Below are 16,623 nucleotides of genomic sequence, written 5' to 3' on the forward strand. Positions count from 1 at the left end.
TGCCAGGGGCTGGGGAGTGGGGAGAGACTGCTGATGGACGCAGGGTTTCCTTTTGGGGTGATGGAAAAGCTCTGGAGCTACACAGAGGTGATGGCTGCACAGTATGAACATGCTAAGTATCAATGAATCGTTCACTTTAATGTTCTGTGAGTGCTGTATGTTAGTTTAATGTGATGTGAATTTCACTTCAATAAAAATTTCAAAGCAGTATATACATATCACATGACCCCGCATACTCCTGACCCTTGAACAACATGGGTTTGAACTCCGGGGGTCCACTTATATGCAGATTTTTTTCACTATATATGTACTTGGCATGTTTAGCCGCTCAGCCGTGTCCGACGCTTTGTGACCCCATGGACTGCTGCCCGCCAGGCTCCTCTGTCCATGTTGATTTCCCAGGCGAGAACACTGGAGTGGGCTGCCACGCCCTCCTCCAGGGGACCCTCCTGACTCAGGGGCAGCACCTGCGTCTCCTGCACTGGCAGGCAGAGTCTTCACCACTGGGCCACCTGGGAAGCCCACACTGTATGGACTCGAGTACGACGTGACCTGCGGTTGGCTGGATCCCAGGGTGGAGTGCTGTGTCCACCTGTAAAGTGATACATGGACTCTGACTGCGCGTGTGTATGGAGGTCTGCATCCTTAAACCCCACATTGTACAGAAATTGCTAGGAAATGCAAACCAATCTACAGAGACAGAAAGCTGACCGCTGGCTGCTTGAGGGAGGGTGACAGCGAGGGAGGAGAAAGGAGCCGGGGAGACTTTTCGGGCGATGGATGTGCTCTTTAAATCTTGATGGTAGTTGTGGGCTCCTGGGTGCTTCACGTGTCACAACTCATCCAATTACACACTTCAAATCAGTGCCATTTATAGTGTGTAGGGTACCACTGTATAGCCAATAAGGCTGTTCACGGGCATTGTGGTGGTCTGGCAGCTGGGACTCCAAGCTCTCTACCCCGTCCCTGCCCCAGACCCCAATGCGGGGGGCCTGGGTTTGATCCTTGGTTGAGGAACTAGATCCCACATGACAACTAAGACCTGGCCCAGCCAAATAATTAAACACAAAATAAATATTACAAAAAGCTGTTTATGTATGGCTGAGCCCCTTTGCTGTTCAGGGGAAACTATGGTAACACTGTTTGTTAATCGGCCATAGGCCAATATAAAAAGTTAAAGGAAAAAAAGCGCTGTTTTCAAACAAGTATGTGGAACTGCGAAAGGACTCAGTTCCCTAGGAATACAGCTTTCTGGAACTTCCTGCTTTCTTTCCAAAATGCCCAATTCTCGAGCCCTGTCACCACGCTCCTCGGATGCCACCGCAAGGAAAATGGCTCGGAATCTATGAGCTTGTCTGTGCTCAGAGGTGTCGCCCACGTGACTGTCCCCCAGAAACAACGAGAGCTAACCTGGACGCTCCTGCGGAGCACCGCGAGGCTGTGGGAGCTGGGCGTCTGTGCACTTCTGAGCGGGTGAGACAGGTCAGAGAGCAAACTGCAGGTCCGCACCTTAATCACGGTCACGTGAATGCATGTGTGTGCTCGTGAACACACACCGAGCATGAAAGTGAGCATACGTGTGCGGACGCGGACACACAGGCATCAATATGCACTCGCACACAGCCATGCTCACACCTGTGCACGCACAAACGCAGACTCATGAGTACGAACAGAGTTTCATCTGAATATACCCACGCTCATGTGAGCGCAGACACATGGCCCAGGGCTTCAGGCAGAGCCTGCCCCGCTGTGGCACACACTTGTGGAAATGTGCCCCACGTGCCCCACAACTTCCGGGGCGTCAATCCAGCTCAAGGATGGGGCGAGGGCGGGGAGGGCTCTGGATGGTCTCAAGCCCAAGCAGCTTGGCTGCAAGTGACAGAAAGGTCACGTGGGTGCATCTGTCCTCTCCTCCCAGCAGACACCAGGCTGAGCGAGAAGCCACCTGGGCTGACCAGGGTCTGGATGATGCTTGGATAGGCTGAGGGCTGCGTGGCCCACATCCACCAGGGCTGCCTGGTCATCAGGCACCCTTGGAGCCCCACGGGGGACTTTTATTGCTCTGGGCCCCTTGCTGAGAGGCGCAGGAGACCCCATGCTCAGAGAATGGAGGTTGTGGGGACAGTCACAGGCCCGGCTGATGCGCACCCCACCCCCAGGCCAGGAGGAAGTAGATAAGGCTTGCTCAAGGCGCCTGCTGACCGCTGGAACTGCAGGGGAACAGGCGGGCCAAAGAGAAGGGGTGGGGCAGGGCAGACGCCAGCTGGGGCCCCTTGCAGGAGTCCCCGCAGGGCCCGCCTGACCAGCCCAAAGCAGCTGCCCCTCCAGGCCCCACATCTGCATTCTGGGAAAACTCCCCCTGCACCTGCCTGTGGGGCCCTTCCTGCACCCAGTCAGCCTCACCTGAGCCCACACTCTCCTCTCAGAGTGGCTCCCTTTCCCCTCCCCAGGGGGAGAGCCCTCCCACTGAAATAACTCACTTGTCTGAAAAACAAGAGACACTAGTAAATTCTCTAGCCCAGGATCCAGTTCTGAGTTCCTGCCTCACTTCCATGCAGCCTGAAGCCAGCCCTTCCTGCTCCTTCCCCTGCCTCGGTCAGCCATCACCCCTCACCGCCCCTGCCTTGGTCAGCCATCACCCACTATTGTCTCCGCCGCCCCCCCTCCCCGCCCACCAACACCTCCATCTGCCATCCCCCTACACAGCTGAAACCACAGCTCCCCTTCCCAAAGATGCTACCAAGCTCCTGCCAGTCACTTTCCTGGTCCTGCCCACTTGCTCGGCAGCCCTGGGGACCAGGTGGCACCTGGACCTACCGCTGGGGCCCATCCACTCTGTTGTGCTCCCCGTTCAGTGGCTAAGCTCCTGCCCAGGGACGCCCACCCCACCTCTTGCCCTAAACACCGGAAGTTGTTTGCTCCCTGCTCCTCCCACGGACCACATCCTGTCTGCTGTCCCCAGAACAGCTTCTCTTTTCACCAGGAGGACGGGAGGACCCCTGAGGGACCCTTGCCTCCATCCCCTGGGCCGCTGCAGGGGAGCCCCTGGCAATATCGGTCTAGGTGTGAGTGTCCCAGCACAGAGCCCCTTGGGACCTCCCTCCGGCCAGCCCTCCGCTCCTGGCTGTCAACCCCGATGTGGCAGAGCCCCTCTTGGGTAGGTTGGTGGCCGCCAGGAAGCAGTTCCTGGACATGCTCTGGCTACTTCTCACTCAGCCGGGCCCAGGCTCACAGGGCAGACCTTGCAGGTTCCCATCAGTCATGGAAAAACTGCCCAAAGCCCCCAGCGCACAGTGGGAAGTCTGGTTCCTGCAGCCCGGGCTACAAGCCCGAGAATCACTGACCAGGCCACTGCCAGGGGCTGGGTCCCTGCCCTCCCCTCCCGCTCAGACAGAGGCAGGCACCACCCCGCTGCCTCCTTCCAGTGCCATCCGTGTCTCCTGTCCTCATTCTCAGGTTGGGATGTCCCTCGGACCCCTCCAGCAGACTCTAGGAAGCTCTGCCCCCAATGCGGTGTACCCTTGTAGATCCAGAACCGTCTCGCCCCATTCTCTAGGTGGTACCATTTTAACCTGAACACCTGGCTGATCTGATCCCCTCTACAGCCTCATTTTGAAGGCCCCTGACTCCCTCTCCCAACTGACTTCTGGAGAGGCCTCCCCCCACTGCCAAAGAGAGGTCGGCCCGGAGCAGCCTCACTGGCATCGAGGATTAATATTTTTCTCAACCTGTGGCTATCCGTGGGCACAAAAGAGTGCTTTGTCACATTTAATCCTCTGACTGTCAGGCTGGTTTTTGGAGGATTAAGTGTATTCAGTAATGATTTTTCTGTTTATGGAAGCTGTTTAATGTCGGTCGCCCATTTGCCCCCCATTGAACCATGCCTACCTAGCTTACTGTTTTGGAGCAGCTCTTTGTATAGGAAGGGTATGATGTCTTCGCAATATCTGATGAACTTAATTCATACCAATTTACTTTTTTAAAAGAAAACATTTATATTTTAGCTGTGCTGGGTCTTCACTGCTTTGCAGGCTGTTCTCTTCTCTCTAGTTTCTCTTCTCTCTAGTTGCCGTGTGCAGGATTCTCACTGTGGTGGTTTCCCTGACTGTGGAGCAGGGCTCAGTAGTTGTAGCTTCTGGGCTCTAGACTGCAGGCTCAACAGTTGTGACGCACGGGTTAGCTGCCCCATGGCACGTGGCATCTTCCTGGACCAGGGATCGAACCTGTGTCTCCTGCACTGGCAGGCGGATTCTTTACCGCTGACCCACCAGGGAAGCCCATACCAATTTACTTCTGTGTATGCTGTTTTTTGATCCAGATACTACATTTTCTGAGCAGATACATCTGTGGGTCGTTTCTCCCATGATGTCGGCAGCTTGCTCTTCTCCCAGACATGGACCCACACTCTGTCTTCTTCTCCCTGCCTGGACTTGCTTGCCACGTTTAAGCCTTCATTCATCTGCAAGTTATACTGGAGGGTGTAAGTTTCCTACGGCTACTCTAACAAAGGACTGTAAACCAGGTGGCTTAAAACAAGAAGACGTATTGTCTTGCCTTTCCGGATGAGCCCAAAAATCAAGGCGTGGGCCGCGCTGGTTCCTCCTGGAGATCGCGAGCGAGAAACCTTCCTGTGTCTCTCCTGGCTCCTGGCGACCCTCGCGCCTCCCTGGCTGCCAGGTGCATCACTCCGATTTCTTTGGAGGCCTTCTCCGTCTCCGTGTCCTCCCTGCTTCTTATGAAGACATCAGATACTGGATTCAGGATGCAGACTCTGTGAGATCTTTAATTACATCCGCCAAGACCTTACTATCATTATTTTTTAACGTTTATTTGTCTATCCACTTTTGGATGCGTCGGGCCTCAGCTGCGGCATGCAGGGTCTTCCCTGCAGCACGCGAGATCTTTCTTTGTGGTGTGTGGGCTTCTCCCTAGTTGTGGCTTGAGCTCTAGAGCACAGAGTGGCTCAGTAGTTCAGGCACTTGGGCTCAGCTGCCCCGCGGCATGTGGGATTTCAGTTCCCCAACCAGGGACCGAACCTGCGTTCTCTGCATTGGAAGGCGGGTTCTTAACCAATGGGCCACCAGGGGAGTCCTAGGACCTGATTTCTAATCAAAGTCATAGTCTAAGGTTCTGGGTGAGACATGAATTTACGGGGACACCAATCAACCCAGTACAGTGTGGGAGCTGAAAGGAGGATCCAGACGAGCTTCAAAGAATGAAACAAGTGTTTTCCTGCTTTTTCTTAAAGAATCTGTCTCTCCCCTGACCAGGGAGCTTCTTTGTTAAAGGAGATCAGTGAAGTTACGTTACACACGCGTGGGTCTGCCTCTGGGCTGTTGATACCTGCCTGTCGCGGTGCTGTGATGACCACAGCTTCGGGGGATGTCCTTGAGCAGTGGACGTCAGCTCACTGAGGCCCTCAGCTGATTTCTCTGGCTTTGAAGCATGCCCTCCGCACAGAGTCTAAACACAGCCTGAGACCTGGAAGCCAGTCACACTGTAGCTTAAGGTCCTGTCCCAAGTGCATGTGAAACCTGCACCCCAGGAAGCCCCAGACTGTGTCTGGAATGAAAAGAAGCAGGTCTGGGGCTGAGGAACTGGGGGCCCCGGGTCCCCAGGAGGGATAGCTCAGCAAAGCAGCAACTGTCCACTGTGGCTGTGTGTCGGGCATGGCAGGTCCTGAAAACCTATGCCTGTCTTTGATTCAAACCACTGCTCCCAATGCCCCCAAGTTAAAAACCTGTTCTGCCTTCTGACCAATGCTCATGGAAGCACACGCAGTGTGAACAGGAAGGAAAACTCATCCCTGAACTGAGAGGATCTGTCTACCTGGAACTTGGTGGACAATTATGCACTCATCACTAAATCGAAGTCAAACTGCAGACTCTAACATTCTTGGATTAAAGAGCCTAAGGTGGACTTGAAATGCCCATCGAAGGACGAGTGGAGGGACTCCCCCGGTGGTCCAGGGGTTAAGAAACCTCCTACTATGCTGGGGACAAGGGTTCGATCCCGGGTTCAGGAAGATCCCACATGCAGTGTGGCAACTAAGGCCGTGCGCCACAATTACTGAGCCTGCACTCTAGCGCCTGCAAGCCACAATTACTGAGCCTGTGTGCCACAGTTACGGAAGCGCACGTGCCTAGAGCCTGTGCCCTGCGACAAGAGAAGCCGCCACAAGGAGAAGCCCTTGCACTGCAGCAAAGGAGAGCTCTTGCTCGCGGCAGCTGGAGAAAGCCCGTGGGCAGCAATGAAGACCCGGTAAAGCCAAAAATACAGACATTGTATTTAAAAAAAAAAAAGGACGAGTGGATAAACAAAATGTAGTCCATCCACCCAGTGGAATATTATGCAGCCATAAAAATGAACAGCACTCTAAGGCAAACTACAAGGCGGACGAACCTCCAACGCATCATGCCGAGTGAAAGAAGCCAGATACCAAGGATGATCCCATCAACAATGAAATGTCCAGAACAGGCAAATCCATAGAGACAGAGCGCAGATGAGTGGTTGCTAGAGGCTGGGGGAGAGGGGATCAGGACTGGCCACTGATGGGCATCAGGTTCACTTTAGGGGCGATGGAAATGTTCTGGAACTTGACAGAGGTGGTGGCTGCAGACACTGGGAATTCACTCCCTCTTAACTAACAGCCAGTCGTCGGGGCACAATAATAAGAATTCCCGCCGAAACACCTGAATGGTGAAAAGTGAAAAGGCCTTGGGCAAACGCCATAGCAGTGTCCCTTCTGGGCTCTGAGGAGATGTGAACCTCAGTTCTGGGCCTTTCTCAGAGAAAGGAGGTGCAGGGAAGAGGCGGAGGCGACCCACAGTCCAGCCCTGGGGGCAAGTGACGAACATGAAAGAGCCGCTCTCTCTAGTCCGGCCAAGGCATGAAAAAGCCCAGATTCTGCCGATCGGCTTGGCGAAAGATTCGGAATTGACTGGAAAATGAGGCAGATGGGGGCCTTTAGAACATGTAGCATAGCTGCTTCGTTTATATAAGGCCATAATTTGAAGCCACATGTTTACTGGATGAAATCATCCTCAAGCTAAAAGGAGGAGGCCAGGGTTACAGCAGCATCAGTTAGGATGCTGTTTTGGAGGCAGCGAGTTTCCACTTTTCCAGGCGTGTTTCCTTGAGCCTTCTGGGATTTTTTTTAAGGAAATGATGACATGAAGTTACTGGTGAGATGGACCTGCTGAGAAACAGCTACAAAAGAAGCATGTTTCTTAGTCTTGGCGGCTCAAGAGTTGTAAGAAAGCTTAGGGCTTAAGTTAGGGGTGGGGGGAATGTGTCCAGAGGCTATGGAGCCCCCAGAAGCTGGAAGGGGCAAGGAAGGGTCCTCCACCCACCCCCGGAGTCTCTTAAGACAGTCACGGACCTGCTGATGCTCCAGTTTGGGACTTCTGGCCTCCAGAACTTCAAGGGAATCAATTTCTATCATTTAAGCCATGCAGGCTTGTAGTGCCAATTTACAGAAGCCCCAGGACACGGGTCCAGGGTATCATGTACACAAGGTGCTGAGTTCCCCAAGGGAGGCTGTGATCAGGAAGGGCCACCACCTTTCTTCCGCTTCTTTTAAAAACCCCCGGAGAAGCCCCTCCCAAACACCCTCTTGTGACTGTCCCTTTCTCTCTTAACTCGTCCCTTAGCCTTCTAGTCTGGCCCAACCAGTCTGTGAGTCTTAGAAAAAGCTCTTTCTCCCAGGCCCATGCTGGGGCAACGTGGCCCATTCATCTCTCCCCGAGGCTGATCCTTCTTGGAGCCTGCTGCTATATCCCCAAAGAGGATGCCTTCTTTCAAAATCCATCCAGTCAACAAATGTTTCTCTGCTGCCCACCCCACCGGGCCGGGCCAGGCAGCTGGTAAAATAGGGAGTGAGAATGTGGCGATGAGGTCTGACCTTCAGGCAACCTGACAGAGCAACCCACTAGCGGAGAGGCATTTCCAACAGCAACAGTGCTTTAGGAAAGAAAAAGCGCAGCGTATTCAAGCAGCAGTTCTCAGCTGTGGGGTGGGTGAGGGGGTGATCCTGCCCCACCCCACGGGACACTTGGCAAAGGCTAGAGACGTTTTTGGTTGTCACCCCTGTGGGGAGGAGAGAGACTTCTGGCATCTGGTGGGAGGAGCCCTGGGACGCTGCTCAACACCCTGCAACATGCGGGACGTCCCCCACAGCAGACAGTGATCTGGTCCTAGATGTCAGTGGTGCTGCCACGGGGGTGGACACTGACCAGAGCAGGGTGGTCACTTTGGACCAGCCGGGGGGGCTGCACAGGGGAGTGCCCAGTGGATGGAGCTGCCTAGGCCTGCGCAGCGCAAGGGGATGGATGGGCTGAGCATGGCGATGGCAGCCTAGGCGAGGGCGGTGAGCTCCAAGGGCAGGGGCAGCCGGGGCTGGCCTCGGAACAAGGGGACCAGTGTGGCTGGCAGGGCCGAGGCTGGAGGGGGAGGGGCCGGGGTCAGGAAGGTCAGATCCCACAGGGCCTTGTGAATGTGGCAAGGAGTCTAGATTTTCCTGCAAGGCTGATAGGGAGCCCTGGGGGGGTTGGAGGCAGAGAGGACCAAGACACAGTGACATCAGGGAAGGATCAGCCAGGCCTAGTGTGGCAGGCAGAGCGGGGGCGCGGGGGGGGGGGGGGGTGTGGGGGGGCGGTGAGGGGTATTGCAGCCCCTGCAGGTGTGACAGGTCAGGGGGACTGATGGTGGCTTGGGTCAGGTCCCTGGGTCAGGTGGGGTCTGATTACGAGGGGAAGGCAGACCTGCGAGGCCCTGTGGGGGGCTGGGATCTGGGTCCTTCCCTATAGACCAGCGGGCTGGTGAAGACTCAGAAAGTCTTCTGGGAAGCAGATTTGGGCAGGCAGAGGGGGCCCTTGGTGACCCCCACCCTCCGATCACACAGTCCCTCTGTCATTGTGCCCAAGTGGAAAGCCACCTTCAGAGCCTAATACGGGCGGAGCTGCGGCGACAACACAAAGGCCCTGCCTGAGAGCAGGCTGAGTAGCCCCCAGAGGACAAGGGAACCCCGCTTGGTGTTTACAGGCAGTTCAGACCTGGCATCCCTGGCGGCTCAGATGGTAAAGAATCCGCCTGCAGTGCAGGAAACCCAGGTTCGATCCCTGGCTCGGGCATGTCTCCTGGAGGAGGGCATGGCAACCCACTCCAGTATTCTTGCCTGGAGAATCCCATAGACAGAGGAGCCTGGTGGGCTATGGTCCCTGGGGTCGCAAAGAGTTGGCCAAGACTGGGCAACTAACACTTTGTTTTTTCACTTTCACAGAGCCTCAGGTAGGGCTCTGGGGGCTGTAGTGCTAGCTCAGTCATCGTGGGGGTGGGGAGGGGCGTGACTCTTCTCCTAGGGGACACGTGACATACGTGGAGACGTTTTTGGTTCTCACAACTCGGGGGGCTGCCACTCACAACTGGTGGGTGGAGGCTGGCGTCACTGCTGAACACCCTGATGGGCAAGAAGGCGCCTCTATAGTCTATGATCCAGCCCTGGCCAGCACCAGTGCCAAGGCTGAGAAAAAATGCTTTTAATAAATAAAATACCAAAAGCTTGCACACTTTAAGGTCTCTCCAGGGCCTCAAAGGAATGCAAGATGCTCACATGATTCCAGGTCCATGTTCATCTGACTACACAAGATACAGAAGGAGGGAGCGAGAGAGGGAGAGCGAGGGAGCCGGCCTGGTGGGGTAACTGCCTGAGCCGCTGGGGCCTAGAGTCACCTGTCCCGGTCAGGTCACTCTTTCCACTTTTAGACACGTGTTCCTTAGCCTCCCCATCTTCATCCTCTCCTCTTCCTGCTAATCCGGGGGCAGACTCCCCAGGGACCCCCAGGAGGAGAGGGACCCGCCCTGAGGGTCTCGGGGCAGGCTGCTGTGCTCTAACACTGGGCGCCGCCTGCTAATCCAGGGACCCCCAAGGAGGAGAGGGACCTGCCCTGAGGGTCTCGGGGCGGGCTGCTGTGCTCTAACACTGGGCGCCGCCTGCTAATCCGTGGGCAGACTCCCCGGGGACCCCCAGGAGGAGAGGGACCCGCCCTGAGGGTCTCGGGGCAGGCTGCTGTGCTCTAACACTGGGCGCCGCCTGCTAATCCGTGGGCAGACTCCCCGGGGACCCCCAGGAGGAGAGGGACCCGCTCTGAGGGTCTCGGGGCGGGCTGCTGTGCTCTAACACTGGGCGCCGCCTGCTAACCCGTGGGCAGACTCCCCGGGGACCCCCAGGAGGAGAGGGACCCGCCCTGAGGGTCTCGGGGCGGGCTGCTGTGCTCTAACACTGGGCGCCGCCTGCTAATCCGTGGGCAGACTCCCCGGGGACCCCCAGGAGGAGAGGGACCCGCCCTGAGGGTCTCGGGGCAGGCTGCTGTGCCCTAACACTGGGCGCCGCCTGCTTTTGTGCGCATCACGTGGCATGCCGGATAATGGCTCCCCAACCAGGGACTGAACTCTCGCCCCTTGCACTGGAAGCAGGGGGTCGTCACCACTGGTTGACCAGGAAAGTCCTGTGTGTCATCGTTCTGATAAACAGCATTTCCACATGACAGCCAGGGACTCTGGCCATCTTCCCAAGCAGTGGCCTTGGACCCTGGCACACTCGCCAGGAAATGAAAGCCCCTTGGTGCACCCATGGGACCTGAGATGCAAAGATCTCCAAGTCTTCTCTGCTCGGCTCCCCAGGTTCTGTCTACCCTTGAATGGGATGGAGATGCTCTGAGAGATGACGGGGAAGACCCTGGCAAAGCCCTCCTGGTCCTGATGCTGATGCTGTTTTCACCCCATTTGCGAGGAGGCAGCAGCAGCAGTGGCCTTGGAGGGAGATGATCACGCCAGGGCTCCAAGTCTTCCTCTTCATCAGCCACTTCAGGCCAGGCCCAGGTTCCAAGTCCACCCAGTGCCAGGCACTTCACAGCCCTCACCAGGCTGGGGATCTGACTTTAGTGGGCATGACTGCTGGCCAGACACCTGTGCTCAGGCAGAGAGACCAGGGCTACTCCTGTTGCTCAGCACACCTGAGATCGCCAAATCTGTCCCAGGCTTGTCAACATTTCTTGTGGAATGATTTTCAAGTCTTCCAGAAACTTCGTCTCATCACCTGTGGAAGCAGCTGGTCCCAAAGTCACTTTGTTCCATGAATGGAGTTGATTTTGGACTCCCCCTCTTGATTCCGACAAAACTGAGGACAGGGACCCCCATATACCTCAGCTATAAACTTTGGCTAGCCCCTGGGTGGGCAAACACGGTCTTCCAGGTCTGGCTCTAAACACATCCCTAATAAAGTCCCACAAGATCCGCTCCCCCCGAGTCATGTTCTTGCCTCTCTCTAGTTACTCCAAGTATAAGGACACATGCAAGACCTGGAAAATTCCCTAAGAGGGCACTTCCAAAGGTGACGTGGCCAACCTGCCCATCTCCCCTACAATGTTTATTTCAGTGAATGAGACAAAACTGAGAGAACTTTTCTCTATCTGGATGACTATCTATCAAAAATTCCCTTATTAAATGAAATTTCCCTTATTAAATTCATTTCATAAAAAATGAAACCTGTCTCCTACTCAGTGTCCTGAACTGTGTCCCCCGCCAACCCTCTGCTGGCCCCCATAGGGTTTCCCTGGTGACTCAGAGATAAAGAATCTGCCTGTAATGTGGGAGACTCGGGTTTGAATCCTGGGTTGGGAAGATCCGTGGAAGAGGAAATGGCAACCCACTCCAGTACTCCTGCCGGGAAAATCCCATGGACAAAGGAGCCCGGATGGCTGCACTCCATATGGTCACAAAGAGTCTCTGAGACACCACTGAGCATGCACCTGCCCCCCACAATTCATTATATCTAAGTCCTACTGTTCCAAGGACCTCAAAACGCGACTGCACTTGGAGACAGGACTTTTAAAGAGGTGATTCAGTTAAAATGAGGTCACTAGGATGGGCACTGATCCAAAGGGGCAACTGGACATGGACTCGCACAGAAGCAAGATGCGGTGAAGACTCACAGAGAAGACGGCGAGCGACAAGCCGAGGAGAGACGCCTGCGTGCATCCTTCACTCATGGCCCCTGGAAGGAACCAACCTTGCTCACACCTTGATCTGGATTTCTGGCCCCCAGATCCACAACACAATATGCTTCCATTGCGTGCGCTACCCAGCTTGCAGCACTTTGCTACGGTGGCCCCAGGAAACGCGCACAGGCGGCAGTGACAGTCATTAAATGCTCGGAGCTGGCTTCCCTCTTATACACACAACCTCAAGAAACAGGGCAGAGCTGGGATGTAAACCAATGAGTCAGACCAGGACAGCTTATTCATTGCTCCGACTAAGCCACAGGCTGAACCCTTGAATCACTACTTTATTTATCATCGGGACTCAGGCTCAGAGCCTGACGAGGAAATGAGTAGAACCCAAACTCATCCATCGGCTGCGTTTTTGAGACATGCCTAATCTCTGGGGCCCTTTGGGGGCCAAAATGAAACTGGCAACGAGGTGAAGTGGGGGTCTCTGAGCTGCAGCCGGCAGCGGGCTGGCTTGTTGGGGGCCCCGGCCGTGCTCAGACAGAGCCCTTTGTTCTGTTTCTCCGTCTCCGGGACGAGGGCAGAGAGAAGGGCCTGTCTTGCTCGGCAGGGAGGCCGAGCAGGGGCTGCCTGGCACAGTTGATTGGGGATGCTGGCGGCACAAAGGGCCGGTGGATGGGGGCTGGGGGAAGGCGGCCTTCAGAAGGGGTTGGATGGCCCCAGAATGTGCCCTTTCTGCCCCCGGAGTTAAAGCAACAGTGTCAAGGTCGGGGAACGAGCAGAGGAGGATGCACGGAGAGCAAAAGTTAGCCTGTGCTTGAGAACGGACCCGTGTCTGGAGCCAGGAGGGCAAACGGGAGAAGATAACGTGGCTTCGAGAGCCACAGTCATCTGGGGCTGCCTCCAAAGTAGCTCTTTGAGAAGAGAATCAAATACCTCTAATCTCAGAAGAAAAGCAACCATTTGTTCTGAGACAAGGACGGTGCCTGCAGAAATCCAGGTCAGTGGGAAGACAAAGGAGACAAAGACAATGGCATCTGCTGTGCCAGCGGATGACAAGTGCTCCGGCTCACCTCCTCTTCCTCCTCCGTGCAACATTCTCAGGGCACGTTCCCCAACTCCGCCTTGGTGCATTCCCAGTGGTGTCTCCTTTTTATCGGGACTCCAGATTAAGAACTGGGTGGACGGCAGAAATCAGTTGCTGGCCTCTTTTCCCCACACCTGCTCTTGGCAGCAATTTGCTGGGAGCCCAACACACAAAAGAGTCACTGAAGTGATGGCAGGCCTGGTGGCAGGAACCAGCATTTACTGGGGAGCTCCCGTCCTGGGGGGGCACACAAACCATGTCTGGAGACACTTTGGTTGTCGTGACTTGAGGTGGGGATGGGCTACTGGCATCTTGTGTGAAGCCTGGGCTGTGGCTCCACAGCCTGTAACGCACTGGGTGATGCCCCCACAGCAAAGGATGACCTGGCCCGATGTCAATGGGGTTGCAGTCGAGACACCGTTCCAACAATTGGGGCTTTAGCACACTGAGCTTTCTAAAGGCCCTCCACACTTCTGGAAAGCACAGGGAGCCATCTCTGAAGTCAGCATGCTCCTGACCCTCAGTTTCTGTATCTAGTAAACGGGAGCCACAGTCTCCCTGCTGACGCCTGACAGAGTAAGAGAGATGGGTATGAAAGTGTCTATCACAGAAGATGTTCAGTGAAGAGCCACACAGGGACATGCTTATGTGGTTCCCTCTTCCGGCTTGGTTCAACACCTCCGTATCCTTCAAGGCTTGGCTTGCGGCCAGCCATCTCTTCTGAGGAAACCTGCTGGAATCCCCCATGCCCTGAAGCTTGAGCTGGTCATTCCTGATTCTGTCCCCACAACTTCTTGTGTCATCGCTGCTACTGAACTGACCAGTTACTGTGAACTCCATCATGCCTGTGGGGGAGGGTAGCCCACTAGAATGTCCCTCCATTAGGGCACGAGGGCTCATCCTTGGCACTCAGTCCACAGCGTCTGACACAGTCAGCCCTTGCTTTACTGAACTCTGGACCCACCCAAGACACACAACTTCAGGAAGGCAAGGAATGGGAAGCAGTAGGTTAACAAGCCCCCCTCCCCCAGGGATAGAGAACAGATCCTACAGCGAAATAGAAAAGGGAGATCCCCAAGTCCCCACCTGCTTCTCTGAGTCACAGGCCTGGACTCAACAGAGGGTCTCACCTAGGGATTTTCAGCCAGAAGGATGCAGCTGAAACCCTGGGAACAGGTACGACATGTGAAAGCATGTTAGGCACTGCAATTTTCTACGTGGAAGATAAGGGAGCAGTACAATAATTATTTTGAGATATAACCTGTAGGATGGAAAAATGGGATTACTGCAGGGGGGGTTCATCTGTCAGGGGCTGCATAAAGTTAGAGGAGGCTGCGTGCTGGAGAAGCCAAGGTTTGGGTTTCAAAGTTAAGAAACACTGACTAGGCCAATCCATTCGTCTTGCAAGTGGAGAAAGACAAAGAGATTTGACTGGAGGTTAGAACCCCCAACACAGGACCCTCCATGAGAGTGTGCCTGGTCACACTCCTGGTACAGGAAGGAGACAATAGCAGTTCTTTGGAACCAGAAGATTCGGGTCCAGTTCATGAAGGGAGAGGGAGAGGGCAGGGGGGATGGGGCAGTGGGGTGGCGGGGGAGTCCCAGCCAGGGCAAGTCCAAACGCAAAACCTGCAGGAGGCATGACTGTGGGCTCTAATCATGTGTTCTGGGGAAACAAGGCTGAGAGTCTGGCTTACAAAGGTTCCCTAAGGGCCAGAACATTTTGGAAGTGAACGGGTGGTTATCTTTCCGTGGCCTTCTTCACATGCAAGCTATCCAGACTCCTGTCCTGAACATGCTATAAATCCAGGCTCTCTAGCCCTTCTAGCAGATTCCAGACAAGGATCCCCAGGGTTGGGAAAGAAAAGAAATGAATGCTGATCAAAACCACTTAGTGCAGGGACTTCCCTGGTGGTCCAGAGCTTGGGACTCCGAGCTCCTGATGCAGAGGATCTGGGTTCAATCTCTGGTTGGGGACCTAAGATGCCACATGCTGTGTGACGCAGTCAAATGAAAAAACAAACAAGCAAACTGTTCAGTGCAAGGCCCTTGCCAGAGCCAGGCCCATCAGACAACTTTTCCAGCTGGCCATGTCACCTTCCATGCTCCCGGATGCCTTGAGGGTCTGGGAACTCCAAGACTAGGACATACCTCAGGAAGGTAGGAGCTGGTACCCTTCAACTGTAAGGCACAATGTTCCCCAGCAGCTCCCACCTCAGACAGAGGTGTGGGAGAGGCTTTCCCTTAAAGATTGCTGGTCTACAGAGCGCCCGCCAGAGGCTGTGCCTGTCCTGGGTTGAGCTCTGGGCCGCTGGAGAACAGATTTCCTGTATGTCATTTTACCCATTTAAGTCCAAGGATGCAACTGGGAGGAGGTGGTGACAGCCTAGCACATGTGGGTGTGTGCACACCCACCCCCTCGCCTCTGAAACCCAGTTCCGGCCCCAACGCGGGGGCCCAAGAGCTCCTTCCTTGCTCCCTAGAATCCCCAGGCAGTCCAGTCTTAGAAGGAGTGTGCTGGGTTTTCAAGTTCTGAATATCGCTCAGAAGGCGCTGGGACTAGCCTGGGTCACCCAGCAGTTGGCGGGTGATATCAGTAACAGGCTGAATCAAGAGGGGAAGACGCGTTCCCCCCTCAAATCTCCATGGGGTGTCCGCCAACATCTGAACGGGGCCTCTCTAGTCCCGTCCTCCCCTCCTCCCCTGCTTCTCCCTGGACCAGACCTCAGTTTTCGGCATGGCTTCTACCCCCTTTTTGCCTCCTCTCCCATCCCCCATTTCCCCTCGTGCCGGCGGCCACCGCACCAGTGGGTCCAGAGCCCCTCACATTTACTGAGCACCCAGTGAGTCGCAGGCGCTGCCCTCCCGCAGGCACCATCCGTCTACCTCTTCACCGTAAGCAGACGCCCCCAGGCCGTCCTACACCTCTTCCTCCCCACGCACCCCGGCTGTTCCCCCACCGGCCTCGCTCCTCTCAACCCCCAGCCTGGGCCTCTCAACCCCGCCTCCTTGCCGCTCTCTCTCCCAGCCCCGTTTCCTGCGACCCCCCAACTACCACTTAAGCCACGTCCTCTTCAGAGAAGCTGATCAAGCCACAAGATCTGCCCTCACACCCGCCCAAAAACTCCCTCACCAGGCCCATCACATCAACTTTCTCCTTTATCGTCCGGTTCCCACTCCGCCTCCTGCAAACTCTCCAAGACCCTGAAGCTCGTTCCCGCCCCCGCGACCCCTGCCTTCGCGAGACCCCTCCCCACAAACCCTTAGTCCCGTCTTTCTCTGCAAGGCAGCCCGCCGGTGCGAGCTTCGAGACAGAACATTCAACCCGCGGCCGCCAGGCACTCACCTGGGCCTCGGCCGCCGCGCGCCGCCGGTCCCCGGCCAGGTCCCCGCCCGGCCGCCAGCCCGCTGCTAGACTGGCCGCTCCGCCCCGCCGCGCCCGCCGCTCCCCCGCGCGCTCGGGCTTCCGGGTTCCGGAGAGGCGGGCCCGGGGGGGCGTGACGCAAAGCGCCGGGGGGCGTGACGCAAAGC

General features: G+C 55.8%; 1 protein-coding gene across 10 annotated transcripts in view; it reads right to left on the reverse strand.

The window, feature by feature from the left end:
- Positions 1–16,510, reverse strand: part of MYO9B (myosin IXB) — a 111,961-nt gene extending 95,451 nt beyond the window's left edge. For all 10 annotated transcript variants that reach the window (XM_042249712.1, XM_027969453.2, XM_042249709.1 and 7 more), the window contains exon 1: positions 16,439–16,510. The gene's annotated coding sequence lies outside the window, so the exon portion shown is untranslated. The remainder of the gene's footprint in view (positions 1–16,438) is intronic.
- Between the last annotated feature and the right edge of the window lie 113 nt (positions 16,511–16,623).

Source organism: Ovis aries, chromosome 5 (assembly GCF_016772045.2).
Source record: "Ovis aries strain OAR_USU_Benz2616 breed Rambouillet chromosome 5, ARS-UI_Ramb_v3.0, whole genome shotgun sequence".
Lineage (NCBI taxonomy): Eukaryota > Metazoa > Chordata > Mammalia > Artiodactyla > Bovidae > Ovis > Ovis aries.